Raw genomic sequence first — 25,818 nt, forward strand, 5'->3', positions numbered from 1 at the left:
GCCCGTTGAAGCGGCGCTGACACTGTCATCTGGACCTTGAACCGTTTGGGGCCCATTGACGTCCATTATATGGAGAAATGTTTTCATCAAAAACCTTCATTTCTTTTCCACTGAAGAAAGAAAGACATGGACATCTTGGATGACATCGGGGTGAGTAAATAATCAGCAAACGTTTTTTTTAAGTGAACTAATCCTTTAATGCAACAATGTTTTTTTTTTTACGAACTATTTTTGTTTTCCTCAACGTGATCCTGTTCACTTTCTTAAAGCACGTCGTTTCTGGGGCTTCATGCATAAAACAGTGAAGATTTCAACCTAAGGGCAGATGTTTTCAGATTTGTAAGAATGTGTACGGCAGCAATCCCAGTCTGTGGAAGATGAAAATGAATTGTGCATAAATCCCACAAAACAGAATTGCTAAAAGAATGAACAACCGTCTGTGTAAATCATTCATTAAAACATTATGTTGACACTGCAACAATTAATACGAGAATGATTTTACTGCTTTTCTTTCATTTTAAGAAGTCAACAAGAAATAAAAATGTACCCCATTTACTTCAATGCATGTTTCTGGTCGTATTGAGCACGTTATTCCAAACAACAAAAATATGTTAAATGTTTCATGCACCAAAAAACAGATGAAACTCGAAAAATTTGAATATGGTGCAAAAGTTAAATAATTTCAGTAATTCAACTTTAAAGGTGAAACTAATGTATTATATAGACTCATTACATGCAAAGTGAGATATTTCAAGCCTTTATTTGTTATAATTTTGATGATTATGGCTTACAGCTTATGAACACCTTTTCACAATATTCTAATTTTGAATTTGGGATTTTCATAAGCTGTAATCCATAATCATCAAAATTATAACAAATATAGGCCTGAAATATCTCACTTTGCATGTAATGAGTCTATATAATAATATTAGTTTCACCTTTTAAGTCGAATTATTGAAATAAATATTCATATTCAAATTTTTTGAGTATCACCTGTATTGAAATGCACCCACTTTTCACAATACTCATCAGATAAAACCATCCGTTTTACTCAGAAATGCATCAAATTATGAAGTTAAAGGGTTGTAAACAGCATTATACATGGACTTCAATTGCATCCTTTTAAGTTAGATTAAGATTGTCACCATAATGTGACCTCCGCTTTTCCATTCAGGAGGAATTTAAAGCTGGAATTTCCTGTACAGTCGCGCAAGAAGAACATGAAATAATACTGTAGTATTTTCTCCCAGACATTTGATCTGATCACAGTCGAATCATGATTTAAGATGTTTATCTGATCCGTGATGCGCCTCTTTTCTGACGACGAGGAGAAATTCTTTCAGATGTTATCAGGAGATAGGAAAACCCTCAGATCACAGGCTTTAAAAAGCCACACGAGTCCAGCTAATAAACACCTATGGAATCTGCGCTCTCAGCACAGCATTTAAACCTACGGTACATAAAAGATGCATGGTGTGTGTGTGTGTGGAGAATAGAGAGACCTCACTTCAAAAGTTGCCCAAACCGAGTTAGGTCAACGCTTTTTTAGATCCCAAGTCGTAAAATGATCACAGATACACCAACAGGAAGGTATTAACACTTCTGAGAGTGGATTTTACGGGTCAACTCGTTTTGTGATAATGTGGGAAATGAGTCATAAAACATTTAAATTGCAGCGCGCATGCAGTCATGCCAGAGAGTTAATAGCTCCCGAGTCCAAATAATACAGTCTTTTTAGTCCACAATACTCTCCGTTTACAGTCCTGCTTGAGTTATTTCCCTTCAAATACTGCGCGTTTCATTTCAGTCACAGATAAATCACATCAATGTGCGAGTCTCAGGTTCTGTCCGGCGACCTTTAGTCCCCAGTTCACTCATTCAGGGGTAATGTGTCTTAATGCTTAAGATCTGCACTGAAATTGAAAGGCTAAACCTCACACGACCTACACGGCCCTTTAGTACACACACACACACACACACACAATGTATAATTTTAAGTATGCAAATGCCTCTTTGGGGTGAAATGAAACAACCCCAATTACTTTAATGCACGTGTCTGGTGTTACGGTGCACATTATTCCAAATAAGTATTTTTTTTGTTGTTTATTTTTGGGATCCCAAAGTACATATTTGCTGAGGATTTGTATATTTTGTGCCATGCATATACATTGCATGTACATTTACATGCTAATTTAAATATGCAAATGCATAAGAGTCTATGATTGGATCATTATTGCAGTGATTATTATGTTTCTAGCATGTTATATGTTTGGCAACGGTTCTTTTAACCCTATAATTGATGGAGTGTGTAGCTTTTCATTTCTTAAACATCCATGTAGGAAGACACATCATGGCCATATTCCAGGATGGCAATGCCAATATTAATCAGGCTCAGATTGTGAATGAGTGAAGAATAATTTTCACGTTTAAATTCATTGGAAGTATTTTGGGATGTGCTGGAGGAGACTTTACAGAGAGCTGGACTCTTGCATTGGCAATATAACATCTTGACCAAAAAAATGGATGCACGTCTTGATGGAAACAACATTTATTCCCATCATTTATTGTCATTGTCATCCTGGAAAATCACCTTGACGTGTCTTCCTACATGGCTGTTTAAGAAATGAAAAGCTACACACTCCATCAATTACATTTAGAGGAACTGTTACCAAACATATAACATGCTAGAAACATGATAATCACTGCAATAATGATCCAATCATGGACTCTTAATCATTTGCATATTTAAATCCAAATTTTGTGTGTGTGTGTCTTGACCAGTGTATTTAGTATATTTACATAAGGCACCACCAAATTGCAATGTATGTGTAGCGTTTTAAGTCCACAAACATAACCTTTAGGGGTGTAGCCTATATTTTACTGACAAAATACATAAAGATGTACTTTGCAATTATACACACATCTAATAGAACAACAGAACACCCCCCAAAAAAACGCTGTCAGCACAATATCAAGGGCTTTCTCCATTTTAAGTACACATAGATGCCTCACTGGCAGTATAGATCTAGTGTATACTACAATGTGGAGGAAATCATTGAAGCATCTGTCAGACAGAAACCCCGCTGTTGCCGCATCTGCACGCGCGCGTTATTCAGGAGCGTCTATTTATGCGGGAGGCCGCGAGCGCCTCTCGATCCCGCAACAAAACACACACCGATCAAACGCGCCCGTCGAACCGCATCGAGCTTCCGCGGGGATATTTCCCCAAACGTGCGGGGAAAACAATGAAACGATTCACCCATGATGACCACGACGAACAACTGCCTCGGCACAAAGGAAGAAGCCTCGTCCCGCACATCCCCGCACACCGAGGGGGGAAAACAACCACTTTTGCGGGACATTTAGCGAGTTTTCCCGCACGGTCGAAAGGCTCTGACGGACATCCGAGGATATTTACCTGCCGAGCGGCCGTCGATGTGGCGTCCCGATTCGCTTTTTTTGGATGATACCGTGTAGTCAAGAGTCGGGCCGTCCGCTCGTTCTCGTCTCGTCGCTATTTAACTGAAGGTAGCAGAAAAAAAGCGATTACAGAAACTGAAGCAGCCGGACCGCCTCTACGCGCGCTCTCGACTTGGTAGTGCACGCGCAGCGCGTGCGCTTTCGCGTCCGTGAGTGTGAAATTGTGAGAGGAAATATTTCTTCGCTAATCTAGTATCTCCCTCTAAAACAAAGAGGCGTCGTAAACTAGTTTTATGAAATGTAAAATGAAAATATTTTAAATGAAAACAAAACCTGCCATGACTAAAAAGTAATGTTTTAAAACTGCGGTAACAGCCACATTCATCACAAAATAAAGAAAACAAATTGACTGTACTATTTGAAGGAGATTCCATATTATTTATTATGATCTTACCAAAATAGCATATTAGTAAATATTATTAATGTTATTATATAATATTATTAAACATTAGTAACAATAAGGTCCTATGATTATATATTCATTTAAATATAACACACACACACACACACAGGCACACATACACAGGCCTATATATATATGTGTGTGTGTGTGTGTGTGTGTGTGTGTGTGTGTGTGTTTGTTTGCAAAAAAAGTTTGTTATATATATATATAAACAAACTTTTATGTTAGATGTGATTAATCGAAATTAATCAATTTGACACTCATTTTTATATGGTTATTCATTATTTTAACTCATACTAGTTGAAAAGAAATGTCACTATATTACTAACAAAAATTACCATTGTTGTTGCGGTTAGAATAGCATGGTTACCTTGTATGATAAATGCTGTTATAGCCAATTTTTAATTATTATTATTATTTTATTTTTTTAAGGATCATACACTCTTGAAAAAATACTAAATCTTTATCGGCATCATTGTTTCCATGAATAACCTTTAATGTCCATAGAATCTTTCAGACACAAAAGGTTCTTTAAACTGGAAAAAAGGTTCTTGAAGATTATTTAAATGGTCAATTCTTCACACTATAAGAAAAAAAAAGGTCATTTTATTCAATAAATTACGAGTTTTTTATTGTACTATTAATCTGTTTTTGTTATTCTACTGAACAGATCTATGGTAAGTCCCCATTTAGATGTTGCGGTGGGGTGTAATTTGACTAATGATGAGGATTTATTTAGTATGATAAACACATTTTCATTCCTGTCCATCATTTCATGTCCCTTAATCTGTCCATTTCATTTCACTCGGTTTGGGCTCAGAGTCTCCATTGTGTTTTCAGGATTTTACAAGCTCAAGTGGAAGCTGAAAAAGAGCAACCTGAGAGAGGAAAACAAACGAGACGGTCTGAACGGTACGTACATTTCGCTTTAATGACAGACAAAACATGATGTTCTAGCATGATTTGAGAAGATCCACAAAAAAAGCATCTTGAGCTTCTTTCTGAACAAAGAGTTGCATGACCAATGTCGCTTATTTGATTATTTTAGGTCATAATGACACACACACACACACACACACACACACACACACACACACACACACACACACACACACACTTGTACATCTATCTTTATGAGGACATTCATTGACACAATGCAATCTCTAGCAGTTTATCCTAACCTTACCCATCACAACTAAGTGCCTAACCCAAACACTTACCCTAAACCGACCCTTGACCTCATTATAACCTTTATATCCCTAAAACCAAGTCTTGACCCTAAAACCGGCCTTTAAAGGGGTCTCAGAAAGTGAGGACCGGCCAAAATGTCCTCACTTTACTCTCTTTGTCCTCTCTCCAATGATCTAAAACTCATCTGGTCCTCACAAAGATAGGTGTACAAGTACACACACACACACACACACACACACACACACACACACACACTGTATATTATCAGACATCAAAATGGCCTGTGACCATTAAAGCAGACTATAATATCAAGGATTTCATTTCGCTTTATTGTGACAATCAATTTCAACGCCTAGATTTCCAGGCGATTGCATAATAATGACCTGCAGCATGTGAACGACTGTATTTACAGTGTGCTTTTCATCGCTCCAGCCACTTGAGGCCTGTTGAATGATGAAATCGGGTCTCGCTCTGCTGCTCTGTGGCTTTGTGTTGCTCAGGGGCGTCCATCAGATCAGCATGATAATATGGCAGCCGGGGACCCGTGAGTGTGTGTGTGAGAATAGAGGAGGCTTCAGTCTCAGCACTTCCGCTCTCACACACCCTGTCAGGGCTGAAGGTCAGGGCCACACTCTGTGCCGAGTGCCTTTGTCATGCTAATGGAGGGTGTAAACGCTAGTCGCTGCGACTACCCTTCCCTTCACCCTTCTGGTGGTCCAGCGTTCTCTGTAGTCGCTGGAACAGTTTACCTTTAAACATCAGGGCCTCTCCATCACTGGATGCTGTTGAATCTGGTTTAAAGACCTATTTTTACTCTCTTGCGTTTGAGTGATGTTATAACAACTTGTATTCTTTAGGATAGAGATGCTAGAGATGATAGAGAACATCTCGTTTTCAAGGTGGGTCCTAATACACAAAAGTTAAATAACATAACACAAGACAATATACACAAGACAAAACAAAAACAACAGTCCCCTCAAAACAACAAACCAAAACCACTACACATTTTTTTTTTTTTTTGCCTATAGCATTAATAAATATAATCATATATTATTTAAAGCAATTACAACCGGTTTCAAAACAACGAAACAACCCATTTTTAAACATATCAAATAAAGTCAAATATCATACTTTTAAAGGTAAATTATTCCAATCTATATATATATATTATATAAACAAACTTTTATGTTATTTTTTTATTTTTATTTTATGTAATATTTTTATATTGTAATTCATTATTTTAACTCATACTAGTTGAAAAGAAATTTCACTATATTACTAACAAAAATTACCATTGTTGTTGCGGTTAGAATAATATATGTTGTTATAGCCAATTTGTAATGACATTTTTTTTTTTTAAGGATCATACACTTGAAAAAATTATCGGCATCATTGTTTCCATGAATAACCTTTAATGTCCATAGAATCTTTCAGACACAAAACGTTCTTTAAACTGGGAAAAAAGGTTCTTCAAGATTATTTAAATGGTCAATTCTTCACACTAAGAAAAAAAAATGGTTATATAACATAACACAAAACAATATACACAAGACAAATCAACAACGGTCACCTCATTCAAAACAACAAACACACCACTACACAATTTTTATTAATTTTTTTGCCTATGAATTTTTGCCTAGCATTAATAAATATAATCATATATTGAGGGCTCATTTGCATATTCATAGAACCGCGCATACTAAATGAAGCAAGGGTGTCGAGTTACATTCAAGCTATTTGGCATGAAGATTTTTTTTCAAGGAAAAAATGTTTAAATATGTCATTTTGTTGATCAAATATGAGTTTTAAGGGATACAATTATTGACTACAGGGCGTCTTTAATGTTTACTCTCTGTTATTAAAGTCTATTTGAATTAATCTTCTTCATCCTGCCTTAATGTGACAGAAGAACCGACCAGAAATGGATTATGGCAATGTTCACTGCGTTAGCCCGGGAAGGGCTTTCCTTTTCTTTTTTAGAGATTTTCCTAAATCACTATATTTTATTGGGGCGAATTACCACCAGCCGCTCGACCAACCAGACATGACGGAGGGGACGGAGAGCATGCACCCCCAATACACACCCACACCCGCAACCCCCGAACCCAGCCAAACGTCTCCCACGGATGACAAGCTTTTGCTTTCGGACCCTGAGCCTGTGTCCACGAAGGATCCTGAGTCCCAACACGAGTGTGTGTGAGCCGGCAACATCCGTGACAAAGGGAGCGTTAGAGGAGCTGGACATTGAGGTTTGGCTGTTGATTGGGAGACAGAGATTGTGCAACCCACCCAACCCCGCGCAATATTGTCTTCATCACCGCTTATCCTGCCCAGAAATAGAATAATTAATAATTTGTTACATTTATTTAGTTCTTTTCTAGGTACTTAAAGCACTTTACATATGGAAGGGGGAATCTCCTCAACCACCACCAGTGTGCAGCTCCACCTTGATGATGCGACGGCAGCCATATTGCGCCAGAACGCCCACCACACACCAGCTTACTGGTGGAGAGGAGACAGTGATGAAGCCAAACAGTATATGGGGTTGATTAGGAGGCCATGACGGACAGATGCCAATGGGCAAATTTGGCTAGGATGCCGGGGTTACACTCCTACTCTTTTTCCAAAGGACATCCTGGGATTTTTAATGACCACAGAGAGTCAGGACCTCGGTTTAACGTCTCATCCGAAGGACGGAAATAAATGTATCATCGTCCTGTGTAATTGTGTTGTCGTCGCGGACCGAGCTAGTCGATCTATAGACTGTAAAGAAAGGTTTGGACAATGCACCTTCACTCTTTTCCACTGTAGTAGTAAGTGAAGCCGCCGGTGTCCCAATATGGCGCTGGCAGCTTGAGTCTCGAGTCTGTGCAGTTGTGAGCGCGAAGTGGAGCCGCGATATCAAGGTCCCACCCAAACTCCCGCAGAATCGGTTAGTACAGTTTACTGCAGAACAACTCATTATGTAGGTGTGAAATAAACAGTTATGGAAATTAATGTATAAATTAAAGTTTAAGCTGTAATCTCCTCCCGAAGATCCCGGAAAAAGTCCGCTGGTGCCTCAGTGACCGTTTCACTCAGAGAAGCTGTCAATCACAGCTGTCAATCTTGACGTCACACTCCCCGTTTTTATGGCATCAGAAAACTAAATAAAACCAAACTTATTTAAAGAACGAACTCTTGAACTAACATCAACATGATAAAAACTGCTTAAAATGACAGAAACCATCTTTGGAAAAAAATTATTTGAAGTGTAATTTTATTTCGTTTGTCTCACGTCCATTACGTTACATGGAGAAGGCCTATACTATACTTGTGATCTATACTGCATTCAGCCAACCGGGGCCGATCGAGACGCTTTGGCTTCACTTTTCAGGACTCATGCTTGGCTCCGCCTCGGCTCCTCCCTCCCTCAGCTCCACCAGATGCCGTCGTCCTTACGGCTCCACCAGATGCCGTCGTCCTTACGGCTCCACCTCTGTCAGCCGTCACCCTGCCTGCGCCGCGTACTTTCAAGTCTCTCCACCCCTTCGGCTCCACAGGCATTCTTCCCTCTGGCTCCACTTCGGTCCTCAGACACGCTGGTTCCTCCTCGGACACTCGTCGCTGCGGCTCCGTCTCGATCTCCAGGACCGCCGGTGTCGGTTTTCCCCATCTGCTATCCGCCTGCCCCGTGGCCTCCACTAACTACGGCTTCATCTCCGTCTATCATATGCCGAAACTCCATCCTGGCTCCTCGATCCGTCGAATCCGCTGTGGGCCTTCATCCTGACTGGGTTCTGGACCACCACCAGAATCACTCATTACGTTAGTTTTCCTGCCATAATCAGTTACCATGGACACTCGTTAATCACCACAGCTGTTAATCTTTATTTTCATCTGTTATTAAAGCCTATTTGCCTTTCTACCTACAACGTGACTCTATATATATATATTTATCGTTTGCATTGCATATTTAATGTAAGTGACACTTGATGTAAGTATTGCAAAAAAGAAAATAATTAACATTTTAGTCTTTTTCTCACAGTTATCGTATGACTTCATATATGGAATATAGTGTATGAATTGTATAGAAAGCATTTATAATAATTTTATATTTTTGTGTGTGTGTGTGTCCTTTTAGGATCTTGACACACGACCTCATGCATTTGAGAGAAAAAAGAGCAGATCGACATTCTACAAAATATCACGGCGGAAAGAAAGTCACACGTGTTTGGATCCTGATGGTGAGTTACATTTCCACACAGTTCCTTGTACGGTGACAGTAAGTGGAACTCAAAGGCCGGTTCACCTCCATCATTGACTCATTGATACTGGTATTACAGCACTGGCTTTAATTAGACACACCTTGGTGAGGAAGGTTTTAGATTTGCGGCTGAGAAGAGGACAGACCTACACACACACCTTCTGTAAACTTTATTAGCAAATGCATGGAAATGACGAACAAATCAGTCAGCAATTAATGGATATCATCTTTTATTTCTCTCAAACAAAGCCATGTGAGGAGAAGCTTGATATTTATTTTAACATGCGTCCTCAACCCCAGCCATAAACCTCTGCCAAAATAAGAACGCCCATGTTTCTATTAAAAATACCAGAGAGCGGATTTCATGGGGCTTATGTGTTCAGTCATGTACAAAGAGACCTGTATTAAGAGAGTCTCCTGAGGCGTTTTGCGGGTAATGTGCTCATTTGAGATTGTTCCAGACCCTACGGACAAAGGAAAATGCCTGCCTTTCACAATGCTATGGCTTTACGGTGTAGAAAATGTTTAAATGTTTACTTTGTGTAATGACTGAACAAAGCCGTAAAGAGTACGTTAATGAGTATTACAATAATCTTGAATGGTTTTTTTGTTAGTTTGCAAGTGGCACAGATGCATTTACCTGCGCTGGAGTCAGTGAGTCTGGAGACACAAGTAATGCTTAATGAGAAATCACTGTGGAAATTTCAAGCACTCGAGGCTGTGCATTACAGTCATTTTACCAAGAGCTCTGAGTGGCTTTTTTGATTTTTATAAAACAATGGCAAAAGCAATTTTATAAAGTCCCCCTGTAGTCTATCATTGTATTCCTTAAAACTCAAATTTGATCACCAAAAATAACATATTTTAACGTGTTTTAAAAAATCTGGATGCCTTAAAATAGCTTGAATGTAACTCGACACCCTTGCCTCATTTAGTATATGCGGTGCTATGAATATGCAAATGAGCCCCGCCTCCACTCACTCACTCACTCACTCACTCACTCACTCAGAGATCCACTAGTTGACGATCACACGTTGATCTGATTGGTTACAAGGTAGTTTGTGACGTCAGAAACACCAGCGATTTCAAAGCGTGTTTTTGAGACTGTCTTTGGTTCACTGCAGTTTTAAGCAGAAAATACTCAGCAATGCTGTCGACTTATGAACTTACACATGGTTTGTCTTAAAGCGTATTAAAAACACCACATAGACATAAAAACAACATTAAAAGCTGGATTTGCAAGCTGGATTTTCCAAAAAAAAAAAAAAAAAAAGGATACTGAGAAGAAATATAGATATTATATATCAAATATTGTTTATATAAAAGAATAAATGGCATTATTATGGTATACGCGTCCATACATTTTTTATATAAAATGTTAAAAATAAATGTTTTTATAATTACATTGTTCATTTTAAATTTAGATTACAATTTTTTGCTCAATTTAGTGGTTTTAATCGATTTCATTTTAATTTAATTTTTAGTTAACAAAAACAATGACCCATTCTAATACCATGATACTTTTTAGTAAAAGAATCCAAAAGCACAAAAAGCAGCACAGAATGATTATGGGCAATGCACACAACATCAGATTTATTCATATAGCCTATCCATCTTTTTCCTAACGAGCTGCACTTTAGATTATGGGAGGAACTTTAGGGAACTTCCACTGAAACAATTCATTTCAAATCATACGGTTGCGTTATATAATCCTTATCCTGCAGTTTGACTGAATGCGCTGTAAACTACAGTATATGAAACAGAGACAACATATGCGTTCTGACTGTTTGTGGTCTGTTCTCCCAATTTAATTTACAAGATATCCCATGAATAATTCAGGAATGCACTAAGAATCTCGCAGGTAAATACAATATTTATTGTCACTTTGAAATATTCCAGTTAATTACATTTTTTATATATTATAGTATGTAATCGACATTTTGGGGTTATTCATGGTCTGTTGTTGTAGTGATTTGATAATGCGTTTACACTTTTCCTTTACAAATGTCCTTTTAATGTTCGATGGTTGAAGGGTCAGAATAATAATATCATCTCATACCCAGTTTTTTTAAAATGCTGATTATTGCGTCACCTTTCACTGATTGTTTAGAGTTTAACCAAAGTTACTCCCATATAATTCACTGCAAAGCATCATTTGATGTAGGAAAAAGGTGGATAGGGATCAAATTGAAATGGTGTTATTATGCGATTGGAACACAAGGTGGCGCTCTTACACTGCCCGTGTCTGATTCCTCTTGTTTGCAGGTTTATCCGGTGTGATTGAGTCATTAAGAAGGTCTTCCCGTGTTTCCGTCCACAACACTGTCAGCTTGATCTGCTCTCTGAGGTGAGGACAGATTCAAGATGATACGCACCAGGCCAGGGCTGAGCAGAATTCATTATACAAAGAAATGTATATATATATATATATATATATATATATATATATATATATATATATATATATATATATGCATGCATAATTTATTAAATAAATTGAAACATATATGAAATAAAAAAAATTATTATATATATTAGTGCTGGCCGAAGATTAATCGCATCCAAAATAAAAGTTTTTGTTTACATAATATATGTGTGTGTACTGTGTATAATTATTTTGTATACATAAATACACAGACATGCATGAATATATTTCAGAAAAATGTGTTGTATATATAAAATATGTATATTTATATATAATATAATGTATGTATAAATATATATACAGTGTATGCAAATATTTCTTAAATATATGTGTGTATTTAAAAATAATTATACACAGTACACACACATATATTATGTAAACACAAACTTTTATTTTGGATGTGATTAATACATATATATAATATAATTAATATATATATATATAATTAAATATATATATATATATACTATTTATATTTTTTTATAATATTTATAAATGCAGAAATAATGAATTCTGCATTTATAATAATAATATATATATAAATGAATATATATATATATATATATATATTTAAATAAAATATAAATATATATATAATATATATATTTAATTACTGAATAAATTACTGAATATATTTAAATGAATAAGTATATTATATTATATTTAATTATTTTAAATTGAATAGATACAATTTTTATGAATGAATATATATATATATAATTAAAATGAGTAAACTTTTTGACAGTATTAAACTTGAGATTTAAACTTAATAAAAGAGATTCACCAACGTAAACTAAATATATAATCAGTTCTTTAATATATTCTGCATATCAGGGAATAAATGCACTTTATAGTTCAAATTAACAATGGCATTATTTGTTTTGTAACAAAATGTAAGATACCGGCTAATTATTTTTAAACATTAATTCTGAATATAATCTGGAAGTAGCCTATATATATATGTTGTGTATTGAACAGCAAGTCTACGGGTAAATTGTAGTATAAAATTAACCGGTATTATTGAAAAAAAAGTGTTATTTATAATGATAGTGCACTTACTGAGAAGTTATGAATTTCTTAGAATTCATTCCATTTTAATTCAATTTCCTTAAACTCTACAGTTCTGAATCCTGGCCACTTCAATTCAAATTCAGTTCACAAAAAATCAATTGTAACCTGAAGACAATAGTGACTGGTGCACAGGCTGTGATTGAGTGGCGACAAACGCTTGAACTACAAGAGACACGGCAGAACTGCAGACAAACACATCGTGTCTCTTCTGCAGGATAAAAGCAGGCGGTGACGGTAATGTGGCTCTTCGGAAAGAGAAATGAAAGCTTCTTACCAGGGAGACTTTGCTCTGTAGTCTCTCGGGAGGAATGAATCTGTCACTGCTGTCACTGTTACTTGATTTTATGAGATAATGCCTCTTCCCCCCCCCCCCAAACAACTCCAACATGAAAGTGCTGGAAGGGAGTTTTTTATGGATCAGTTTGCAGAAAATGTCCCTATACTGCCTGACAGGAGTCAGTGAAATATGTGTCCTGAGAAATCACGTGTGTGTGTGTGTGTGTGTGACAGAACGAGACTCTGTAAAGCTCACAACACAACCGGACGCTCGGACATTATTGCTCAGCCAATCAGAGGAGTTTGAGGCAGTTTCCTCCTGTCAATCATGTTGAGCGATCGGGTTTGAAAGCCTTTCTAACATCTTGACAATATGACAAATATGTAATTTAAATATAATTTATTGCCAAATACAATACAGGTGAAACTCGAAAAATTAGAATATCATGCAAAAGTTCATTTATTTCAATATTCAACTTAAAAGGTGAAACTAATATATTATCATTACATGGAAAGTGAGATATTTCAAGCCTTTATTTGTTTATGAAACAAACAGCTTATGAAAACCCCAAATTCAAAATTAGAATATTGTGAAAAGGTTTTCATAAGCTGTAAGCCATAATCATATAACAAATAAAGGCTTGAAATATCTCACTTTGCATGTAATGAGTCTATATAATATATTAGTTTCAGCTTTTAAAGTTGAATTACTGAAATAAATGAACTTTTGCACCATATTCTAATTTTTCAAAATAAAGTTTTTTTAAATAATTTAGTCCACATGTTCAGGTCACATTACAACCCACAAATTATGCATAATAAGAAAGAACATTTTGCAAAAAAATCAAGCATATTTTTAAGAATATTGCATAAATGAATCAGACCTTATTTTTATGGCAATTAAGTGAAAGTTTTTCTGTAATTCCCATTGATTCGCACAAGAAGTTAAGCAGCATCATTTTACTGTAGCAAAGACACTACAATAGACATTACTGTGATGTTTATAATTTTTCATATTAATCATGATGATTTTTTGCATTGTAGTGATGACATATGGGAGGGTTGCAGTCGCAGTGACACTGATGATTTGTAACTTTTTGTCCTGAAAGCGTCTCTGATTCATGATTGTTTCAGTAAAGCCTCCTGAGTGAAACCATTATTTCATCCAGGCGGACGTGTGTTTGTTTTGAAATTGCTTTTTATGTGGTGTTGGCGTGACGGAGCATCTCATTTCTGCTCTGCTGAGTGTGAAATAGAGGAATATTTGCAATATTTTCAATTTTCAGTTTTGATGGGTTCCAGTGTTTAAGGAAAAGTGATTTCAATATGTAATACGAATTCCAATCTGTATGGTTACTTAAAAACATGAACTGAATATATGTTTTGATTAAAGATAAAATGCAATTTCACTCTAAAAAAATGCTGGGTTGTTTCAACCCAATTTTGGGTCAAATATGGACAAATCCAGCCGTTGGGTTAAATTTTTACATTACATTTTTAACCCAACGTTTGGGTTTGTCCATATTTGACCCAAAATTGGGTTGAAACAACCCAGCATTTTTTAGAGTACTTTTCTTATTTAACAAAAGTTGAAATGGCACTAATGCACATAACTGTATTTCATTGGAAATATAAGATATCAAAGCAAGTGACTTTGCCGCAAAAATACATGGCATACACAAATATTAGTTAAAATGGTCTATTTTCAATTACAACTGGTGTAGTTGATTGCATTAACGTCAGACTGTGGACACGTTTCACAACAATAAAGCGGCACAATACTAAATATCAACAGCATTTCTTAACAATAACTGAAGCATTCTTTGAAATTGTGTTTTGATGTTCAGCATTTTTTGTGCATTTCTTTTTCTGGTTTGTCATCTTAAACTACACAGTGAAAAACGTTGGGTTATTTATTTAACCCAACCGATGGGTTGCACATATTGGGTCAATGTGTTGGGTTATTTTCCAAAAATATTGGGTCATTTATAAAATTGTTGGGTAATTTCTAGAAATAACCCGACTGTTGGGTTAAATAGCCTACGATTATACATTCTAAAAAATGCTGGGTTGTTTCAACCCAAATTTGGGTCAAATATGGACAAACCCAGCCGTTGGGTTAAATTTTTAAATTAAAAATGTTAACCCAACGGATGGGTTCGTCCATATTTGACCCAAATTTGGGTTGAAACAACCCAGCATTTTTTAGTGTATAAAAACGACATTTTAGAGGAATGCAGTGCAATGTTTACCCAGCAGAGAGCAGTAGCGTCATGGTTCTCTGAAGTCAATTAAAATTAAACAACTTTGCAATGTTTATTTGCTCTTGTTGAGTCTGTTGGATGGCAGCAGATGAAAATGCATTGCACTGACTCTCCTCAGCTATAATCCATCTGTCTTGCCTTTTGAACTTGTGCATGATCAAATCGCAGCTAAATCGGGGAATAAAAAAAGGAAATCTAATTTAAAATAATGGCCTCATCCCACTCTCCAAATGCTAGAATTGTAGCTCAGGTACGACAGAAGAACAGTAGTGCACTTGCACTGCAGTATACGCCATGCTTTTACTCTTTATTTCACAGCTTCTGTAGTGGAAAGTGATTGGCAACTGTTATTTTCTTCTCCACAAGTAAAGCCATCAGCAGGCCTGTGCTCAAGTTGAAAAATGGATTTTGAAAAAAAAAAAAAAAAAATAGAAATCTCATTTTGCTCAAAATGGGGGCATTTATTTTACAGTCCAGCACAATTGCAATAACGGTTTGCTGATGGAGTCAGAACAGTTTAACACCAGATTCCTGTTTCAGGGTCATATGAGGGCTCTGCTGACATTTCACTGCGCTATTTATTGATGTAGGCCAAAATCTCATTCTCGTTCATGCTTAAAAGAATAAAATGCAGTCAAAAGTCGACATTGGAAATGCTAATAGCTAAAGATATGGTGTATACACCACGATTACCTCTCATATTGTGCATCGTATATGTCTCTATGGCTCTGTTCCAAAACCTAGTATACCATAGGCTATATATGATATATATTGTGTATATAGCATATATTTCAGTGTAATTAAAAACTGAATATTTGACCCAGTGTAATAAATACATTATACATATACACTGATGAGCCTAAATATTATGACAAGTCAATGGTGAAGCCTGTGAATATCATTGATCATCTCCTAACAAGGCTTCATATTAAGGTCTGGAGGTAAGCAATCAGTTCTCGTAATCTATGGCTGCGCCTGAAAAATTAAAGTCCCCCTGTAGTCAATCATTCTAACCCTTAAAACTCATATTTGATCAGTAAAATTAAATATATAAAAAAAAAAATCCTTGGAAAAAATTATTTATGCCTTAAAATATCTTGAATGTAACTCGACACCCTTGTCTCATTTAGTATTCGCGGTTCTATGAATATGCAAATGAGCCCCGCCTCCACTCACTCACTCAGAGATCCACTGGTTGATGATCACACGTTGATCTGATTGGTTACAAGGTAGTTTGTGACGTCAGAAACACCAGCGATTTCAAACCGTGTTTTTGAGACGGTCTTTCCGACTTATGAATTTACACATAAGCATATTAAAAACACCACATAGATACATATTAGGGGTGGAGCCGAACCCGAATACGGTATTCGGAAAGGCACAAATAACGTGTTTTTTACAAATACGTATTTTGAACAAATACTTTAAAAAATATTTGTATTCGGGAACAAAAAAAACTTAATATCAAAAAGCTGTGTTTCCTCATGAGACCGCAGTGCACGACGCCCGGATGAGTGAGTGAGTGACGGACACAGGCTGTTCCACACAGCAACAGAGAGCGAAAAAACTCTTAACTCCATCACTATTTTTGTTGAATAGATTTCTGTACCTTAACTGGGTTCCTGGGGCAGTTTATAACTTTCGGGAAGCGGAGTTTGATCGGGAGATTATTCCATTACGCTGCATTATTGACGTCTGCAGTCGGGTGCTCTCGTGTTCGCTCTGTTTACGTAACGTCAGCTGTTTAGCGCGGTAATTTAGACAATAGGCTGTTGACAGAGTAACGTTAACGTTCGGTTAAAAAGTTTAAAAATGCTTGTGTATTTGTGTCGAATTGTATGCACGTGTGGGAGTTATATGGTACGTTTAAGTTACTCTGTCTTTTGCAGACAGCAAGGTGTAGGCTGTATGCTTCATAATGTTTACAATGGTATTTTAGTTGTTGGTTTAACCTCGGATGAGGTATGGCTGTTATGATATTTTCTTTTAAATGACGTTCATTGTTTCATTGCTGTAGGCTATTTATGGAAAAACATCAACCAATATTGCATATACATAATTATTATAATGGATATAATTAAAGAATACTTACACTATAACATAAATTAGAAGGGTAACGCAAAAAAAAATTTTTTTTTACGCCTATTTTGAATTTTATCCGAATACAAATACAAATACAAATACTTTTCCCCCCTCAACAAATACAAATACAGATACAAATAGCGGCTGCTTTGCACACCCCTAATACATATAAACAACATTAAAAACGTTTCTCCACAGGGAGACTTTAAAAGTGCTGCCTTCAGAGGACTCACTCCAAGAAGGCATCAAGGCACGTCCGAATCCAATGTTCGCTCCACACACTGTCTGATAACCTTCATCTGATCGATTTTTAAAGGCAGCATAGATGAATCCTTCCCTGCCTTTGATGATATCCCACAATCCTATGCTTTCCGTTCTGTGACAGTTGAGCTAAATAAAGAACAATGGCGTCTGAAAGTTGCAGTTGCTGGTCAGTTTGTGTGTAAATGTACATTTTTGACGAACATTTTGTCATTTCTATAGTGAGAAATACAGAGCAGACTCCCCAGACTAATGTTCAATCGTAAAATATTCAGCGTTGGTCTGGTGATAGCCAGACTGGGTCAGAGTATCTCTGAAAGGGCAAGGCTTGTGTGTCGCTCCCGGTCAGCAGTGCGAAGAATTTACCTAAAGTGGTCCAGAGGGGAAAAACCCATAAACCGACACGCGACGGCAATGAAGTAATGAGTAATGAAGGCTATCCCGTCTGGTCCGAGCCAAGAGAAGATCTACTGTGGAATGAGTCTCACAAAATTTTAATGACGGTTGTGGGAGGGATGTGTCACACTAATTTAGAGGGATGACCCCGTCCACCATTGAAAGTTTTCTTTTACGGTCTATCTAAACATTGTCTTTCATGACACTAGTAGTGACTAGTGACACAATTCGCCTTTGGCTAAGCCACGCCCTAGAATGTAGATTGACCAATCACAGCGCAGCCGAGAACAAGCTCCACAGCGGTCCGACACTTGTTCCCAGCGCTCCATTGACTTTAACACCGCCGTCTCATATGTTTAGTCTCGGCAGGCTATTGCCGCCGTAGTTTTATCAAAAATATGGTTAAACGTTGTGCCTGGGGCATTTGTAACACAGATACGGTTTCCCAGAGAGGTTGGAGGGGGGTCCTTTTTTTCAAATCCTGACAAGTTTTTGGATTAAACTGTGTGGACGTCCTCAGTCAGCGAAACCCCTCAACAAGGATCAACAACACACTTTTGCTCTAAGATACATTTAGCTTTTAACCTTACTGTGAAGTTATACTAGTTAGACAGTTTTATGTTATGATTTCGGTTCTCTACCCTTATTGTTGATACGCTAGCACACGCTGCTAATAAATACAACTTTATACTCGCGTAGTCCGTTTGCTTTGTAATAACGATTATAGAAGTGAATATACCTACCTAGCTTTGCATGAACAGTGTTGCTCCTGATATTGTGAGTCCCAGCCTCCGTCTCCATTAGGATATGCGGTGGTTCAGTTTTTGACTGTGACCGTTATGCTTTTGCCTCTATTTGGATCTTGTTGTTGCTTGCGTTTCACCGGTATGTCTTGAATATAGCCTTCGAACGCATATTGCAGCCGCTTTTGCTTACTTCGGACACTTTATTTGCTGCTTTATAAAAGTTTGATAAAATGTCAGCAGGAAGAGCTGTCACAGCATAAGCCATGTCGATACCAAACCAGAGCCCAGATGAAGTTGACGGACGTAGCAACAGTAACTAAGGGGGGTGGGGCTTAGCCAAAGGTGAATAGACCACTTTTCAGTTAGTAAACAATTTTTAGTGGGCGGAGCTTAGGTGGAGGCGGAACGATCCCTCTGGCCGCTTCACTAACGCTAGTTTGCCAGTTTTGTTAGCTTGTTTTTTAACAATGACTGGAGAAAATCCGATTTTATCTGAATGTGCGAGCTCACTCACTGTCCAGGACCGCGATTTTTATTTGCAAAAGTTAATTTTAACGGACGGAACCAGATTGGCCGACCCGTACACGCTCACTCAATGATGGACGATCTGACAGGATTAACGTTAGCACCTCCTCCGGTCGAGTGCCTGACTTCTACACCGACCCAAGAGAGAAACTGAGCGTAAAGAGAAACCGAGAGTATATAAATATTTAGATGCTAATAATGTGATAAATGCTCACGTACAAGACTTGTGTGGTGCGACCCGAGGTTCTGCATACCCAGCGCCAAGAAGACGACGATGTAAAGAGTGACAATACGGTGCGATCTTAATTATGTGAATATTTTCTAGAAATAAAGAATCCAGATACAGCATATTCAGTTTTTAAATATGTATTTGATTACACTTTCTTACCGGGTTCTTCAAAAAGTCTAGTCCCAATCAATCAAAACTACAATCATAGATGATTCACAAATAATCACAATAATTTAGAAAACATTATGCGATAAAATTTAAAATTGGAGGCTGTACTCCGTCGATTCTAGAACCAAACAACACAACAAGATGACATTTAATAATAATAATAATAATTTAAGCTCCTTATTATGTAGCCGAATCTGTGCTGGTTTGTATTGGCCGCCTCCAGTTTTCACTCTGTTTTGCCTCCAGTTAGCGTTGTGACGTAATAAATATATATACTATTTATTAACACTAATAAATATAAACGCACGATTAGTCAACTAAGCGCTTAAATTGATGACTACTAGTAGATTAGATCATCTTTAGCCATATTTAGATACATGTTTTATGTGCATGTTTCTACTAGGCTCCTGACATCAGTGAGTATTGATTCGATTGTTTATAAATTACACAGCTTATCTAAAATGTAAAGCACTTAGTTTTACTTCTGATATAAGTAATGCTAGACATTTGCCTTTGTAGTTTTGCGATGCAGGGAGACTGGAGACTGCTTAATAGAAATAAATAATTAAAAATCACTGCATCAAAGGGTTTCATTCTCGACACATGCTTGGGTTTCTTTTAAGTGCGCCGAATAACAATTTAAGATAGAGGTCTTAAAGTTTATTAGGGCCAGTTGTGGGGATAAAGTCTCTTTATGGGGCTTTACATAAGAGCCGCTGCCAGAGCTAAATATATTACAATGTCAGACTCAGATAATGTTCTCACATGGACCTGGAGGGAACAGTTTGAATATTTTGATAATTCGCCTTTGGCTAAGCCACGCCCTAGAATGTAGATTGACCAATCACAGCGCAGCCAAGAACGAGCTCCCACAGCGGTCCGACACTTTTTCACAGCTCTCCATTGACTTTAACACAGGCGTCTCATATATTTGGTCTCGGCAGGCTATTACCGTCGTAGTTTTATCAAAAATATGGTTAAACGTTGTGCCTGGGGCATTTGTAACACAGATACGCGTTTCCCAGAGAGGTTGGAGGGGGGTGTCCGTTTTTTCCCTTCCCAAAACCGAAGTCAAATCCTGACAAGTGTCGTCTTTGGATTAAACTGTGTGGACGTCCTCAGTCAGCGAAACCCCTCAAGATCAACAACACACTTTTGTGTGCTCTACCTTTTAAGTGCTCTACCTTTTAACCTTACTGTGAAGTTATACTAGTTAGACAGTTTTATGCTGGTTTAGGTTATGATTTCGGTTCTCTACCCTAATTGTTGATACGCTAGCACATCACGCTGCTAATAAATACAACTTTATACTCGCGTAGTCCGTTTGCTTTGTAATAACGATTATAGAAGTAAATAGAGACCCAGCTTTGCATGAACAGTGTTTCTCGTGATATTGTGAGTCCCAGCCTCCGTCTCCATTAGGATATGCGGTGGGTAATTTTTTGACTGTGACCGTTATGCTTTTGCCTCTATTTGGATGCCTTGTTGTTGCTTGCGTTTCACCGGTGTGTCTTGAATATAGCCTTCGAACGCATATTGCAGCCACCTTGGCCTACTTCTATCGGACACTTTATTTGCTGCTTTATAAAAGTTTGATAAAATGTCAGCAGGAACAGCGTCACAGCATAAGCCATGTTGATACCAAACCAGAGCCCAGATGAAATTGACGGACATAGCAACAGTAAATAAGGGGGGTGGGGCTTAGCCGTGATTTTAACGGTAAAATACTGTAAAAATGCTACGGTGAAAAACTGTTAATTGGTAAAAAAAAACTTTCCGTACTATACACGGTAAATAACTGTGATACTAACTGTATACATTTAATGTAATTTTACAGTAAAATACAGTTAAATTGACCATTTTTGGAAGTGAAAAAGACTTTTTGTTTTAAGAGATGAGGACACATCTCGTGAAATGAAACGTCTGATCTAAACGAACCTAAAAGCTCAGTAATCTTCATCCTGCAGAACATCAGAGGATCAGGTTTGCGTTTAGAGACAGACGGATAACACATTCGAGAGATAAAGTAGATGATAACTTCGATGATGGTGCTCTTTACTCTTGCTAAATGGCTTGGAGAGCGCAGGGAAAGTTCAAACACACATTTATCTGGCTTAGACTGGGTCTCGTGGCTCTCAATAATTAATGCATGTGTCTGTATGCGTTCCTGCGGGGGAGATGCTGGAAATCCCGTTTAACGTTCATCACGCCCTCGTAGAAAATGTACATTTGAGCGTCACGAATGTTTGTTTTTAATCGCTCTTGAGGAATGTGTGTGTCTAATGTTCCCATTAGCAAAAGAGCCATTAGCTGTACATTGCTAATAGAAATGTCATGAACTGTGTGTGTTTTTTAACATAAAATCATATTTTATTTCAAGCATAATGGACTAGTTTGGAGAATTACAGGTATACGTGTTGTTTATAAGTGCGGCTGCCCTTTAGCTGGTCTGGACACATTGTAAGGCTTTTAAACACAAGGTTTTTGTCTGTGTTTCCACATAAGGGACGCAAATCAATGTTTGAGGCCTTTTGTCCCCTTAGTCTGTTAAATAACGTAATGTAGTCCATAAATTAGCATCATTAGTCTCCAGTTACATTACTGAAATTATATTGTGTAAATGGAAAGATTTGTTGTCATGTGTAGTAATTATAAACTTGCAAATGAATTTTGTATTAGTCAAAAAGCTTTTCCCCTTTGCAATTAATTCAGGGTATATTTACCACGAGAAACTCATTTCTTATCAAGTAGACGAGCAAACATCAGACTTCCAGCTTGAGATTTTTAGAGCCGTTTTGCCCGGTTCGTCTCATTGACTCGAGTGCTGAGTATTGTGTGCGCTTCACCCCGGGTTCAACTTCATTTCCGCTGCCAAACTCTAGAAGTGTCGGCTTTTCACATTTGTGCCAAGTTTAGTTGTCAGCGGGATTTAAGATGAATTAAGAGAGACTTTAACTCCCAGAGGAGTTTGTGCCAAGTCCCTCGAGATCCGAACCTGCGAGGTCAGCTAATCCAGTCCTGACACGAGACTCACCAAACCTAGATTGCCAGCGGCTGAAGACTCCTCAGTACTAGTTTAATTATATATATATACATGCAGGTGAAACTCGATACTGTGGAAAAGTTCACTTATTTCAGGAATTCAAACACAAACTAATATATTATAGACTCATTACATGCAAAGTGAGATATTTCAAGCCTTTATTTGTTATAATTTTGATGATTATGGCTTACAGCTTATGAAAACCTTTTCACAATATTCTAATTTTGAATTTGGGATTTCATAAACTGTAACCCATAATCATCACAATTATAACAAATAAAGACTTGCCTTGAAATATCTCACTTTGCATAATGAGTAGTTTCACCTTTTAAGTTGAATTACTGAAATAAATCAACTTTTGCACGATATTCAAATTTTCCGAGGTTCACATACAGTATATATATAGTCACTTTTAATCAATTTAAAATGACCTTGCTGAAAAAAAAAAAACAATCTTGTAATCCGTAGTGTTTTTTTTTTTTTTTAAGAAATCAATACTTTAAATATAAATACTTAAAGTATTCATATATGTAGTCAGTGTTGGATAAAAAAAGTGATTAATTACTGTAACTGATAATAATTACATCTTTAACCATGCAATTAGATTAATAATTACTCTCGGATATTATTGGATTATTTATAATTACTTTCTAAATTCCATATATCAGCCTCGACCAGTTAAACAATACAAGGATAGACATGAAACTGCCCTTGTTGTTCTTTCAAATAAACAATATATAATTGCATAAGTTATTCTTGAACTGACCAACGTGTGTAAAGGGGGGTTATATTAAAAACATAAATTTTAGCATTTAATTTTGATGTTAAATCCATAATTGTTGAATGTAGAATTGTTGTATATATAGTATTTAATACAATTACATCAGAAGTAACTGTAATTAAATTACAGAAAAATTAAGAGTAATCCCTTACTTTACTTTTTCAAGGGATAAGTAATTAGATTACATTAGATTACTTAGTAATTAATTACACCCAACACTAAATATATATTAACATTTTAATTTAATTATTTAGCAGACACTTTTATCTAAAACGACATGCAAATGAGGAGAGCAATACAACCAATAAAACTAACAATAGGACAACAAAATGCAAGTGCCATGACCCCTATATATATATATATATATAAAATAAAATAAAATATTTAAATTATACTTTTGTTAAGCAAAGAAAATTTTAATTGATCAAAAGTGACAGTAAGGATATTTATAATGACAAATAAATGCTGTTCTTTTGGGATCATGTGACACCGACGACTGGAGTAATGATGCTGAAAATTAATCTTTGATCACAGGAATAAATAATATTTGTAAAATATTCAAATAGAAAAGTGTTTGTTTCAGATTGTAAAAATATTTCACAATATTGCTGTTTTTTTCTAGCCTGGGAAAACCCAGACCCTCTCAGTTGTAACTGAGTAAGGGTCTGGCAAAGCTCCATAGACAATTCATTTCCACAGGGGCGTCACCAACGGACGTCGGAAAGATCTAAAACCAATCAGAGCGATGAATGACATGACGTATGCAGAGCGACGGAGAAACATCTCGAGACTCTCAGCAATTCTCTGTTTGTGTTAACGAAAATGACCATTTTAAATCGCTTGAAACAGACGTGATAAGTGATTCGAACGAGTGATGTTGTGATGTTCCACGGCGGCATCCATGTCTGTAATGTACAAAATCTGCGTCACCGTCTCTGCTCTGTCGTCATCGTGTAAAACGTTTCTGATTGGTGCCGCGATTTCGGCGGATTGGAAATGGGTTTCAATGGGCTCTTTGCCAGACCCACTTGCAGAGCAAATCTAAATTTGCCGGAAGTGGTCTGGGTTTTCCCAGGCTAGTTTTTTTCTGTATTTTTGATCAAATTAATGTAGCCTTGGTGACTTCTTTCAAAAACTAAAAAAAAAAATAGTTTTAAACCCCTAACCTTTGAACAGTGCACATGTATTTAAATAGTCACTAAACTATTTCTGGTTGTAATAAATGTTCTTCCATAGGCTATAAATTCTAGTTTTGTTCTATTTTTAATAGGGATGCATTAGCCCGAGGAAGTGCACAGCGAGTGCCAGCAGGACTGAGCGTCTGAAGTAGGAACTGTGTGATCTTGATCTTGACCTTGAGTTGATCTGAGCTGATGGATGATTAAAGATACTCGTCTCCGCTCTTCATTTCCCGGGGCGACGGGAGAGTCGGTCCCGCCGTAACCTCACCCCTGAGTCATGCAGATGTTTCGATGAAGGGAAAGGTAAGAGAGGCAGTTCACTGCAATCAGCTTAGAGGAAAAAACAAGTTGTTCTTGTCCCCGAGTCTTGGGCTTGTGCTGTGCAGATAGCAGTGTGTGACAGGAGCACTCATTGATTTCTGTCTGAGAGAGAGAGCGGAGACTACAGATAATTGACCTCAGAGCGTCCGTTCTCTCTGCCGAAGGACAGTTCGCGAGAGGAGGCTTTGTGCGCCGCATTGTGCAAATATACAATGGAAAAATAATTGATCTGCAGTTCAACTGCATTTCTAAATATAGTCATTAAGTGCACATGCGTCACTTGTTTATTTTTAAGAAATTGAATGATTAATCCAATGAAATGTAATTTTTGCAATGGGTGTGTGTTTGTGTGTGTGTGTGTGTGTGTACAGTAAAACACTGCTGTTCACTTTCTGAAGTTCCATCCATCCATCATCCATCATCCATCCATCCATCCATCCAATCATCCATCCATCCATCCAATCATCCATCCATCCATCCATCCATCCATCCATCCATCCATCCATCCATCCATCCATCCATCCATCCAATCATCCATCCATCCATCCATCCATCCATCCATCCATCCATCCATCCATCCATCCAATCATCCATCCATCCATCCAATCATCCATCCATCCATCCATCATCCATCCATCCATCCATCCATCCATCCATCCATCCATCCATCCTTCCATCCATCCATCCATCCATCCAATCATCCATCCAATCATCCATCCATCCATCCAA

General features: G+C 37.1%; 2 protein-coding genes across 9 annotated transcripts in view; one reads left to right on the forward strand and one right to left on the reverse strand.

Annotated features, from left to right (window-relative positions):
• The window catches only part of ube2e2 (ubiquitin-conjugating enzyme E2E 2), a 46,702-nt gene extending 43,058 nt beyond the window's left edge, over positions 1-3,644 (reverse strand). The window contains exon 1 of the mRNA XM_079626326.1: positions 3,419-3,644. The gene's annotated coding sequence lies outside the window, so the exon portion shown is untranslated. The remainder of the gene's footprint in view (positions 1-3,418) is intronic.
• Positions 1-25,818, forward strand: part of znf385d (zinc finger protein 385D) — a 221,756-nt gene that overhangs the window by 48,749 nt on the left and 147,189 nt on the right. For 6 of the 8 annotated variants that reach the window (XM_079626320.1, XM_079626319.1, XM_079626316.1 and 3 more), the window contains 3 exons: positions 9,198-9,300; positions 11,586-11,667; positions 24,858-25,071. The gene's annotated coding sequence lies outside the window, so the exon portion shown is untranslated. Of the gene's footprint in view, positions 1-9,197; positions 9,301-11,585; positions 11,668-19,585; positions 19,661-24,857; positions 25,072-25,818 lie in introns of those variants that run through there. The other 2 variants (XM_079626321.1, XM_079626322.1) reach the window with 2 other exon arrangements.

This window comes from Phoxinus phoxinus, assembly GCF_949152265.1.
Source record: "Phoxinus phoxinus genome assembly, chromosome: 10".
Lineage (NCBI taxonomy): Eukaryota > Metazoa > Chordata > Actinopteri > Cypriniformes > Leuciscidae > Phoxinus > Phoxinus phoxinus.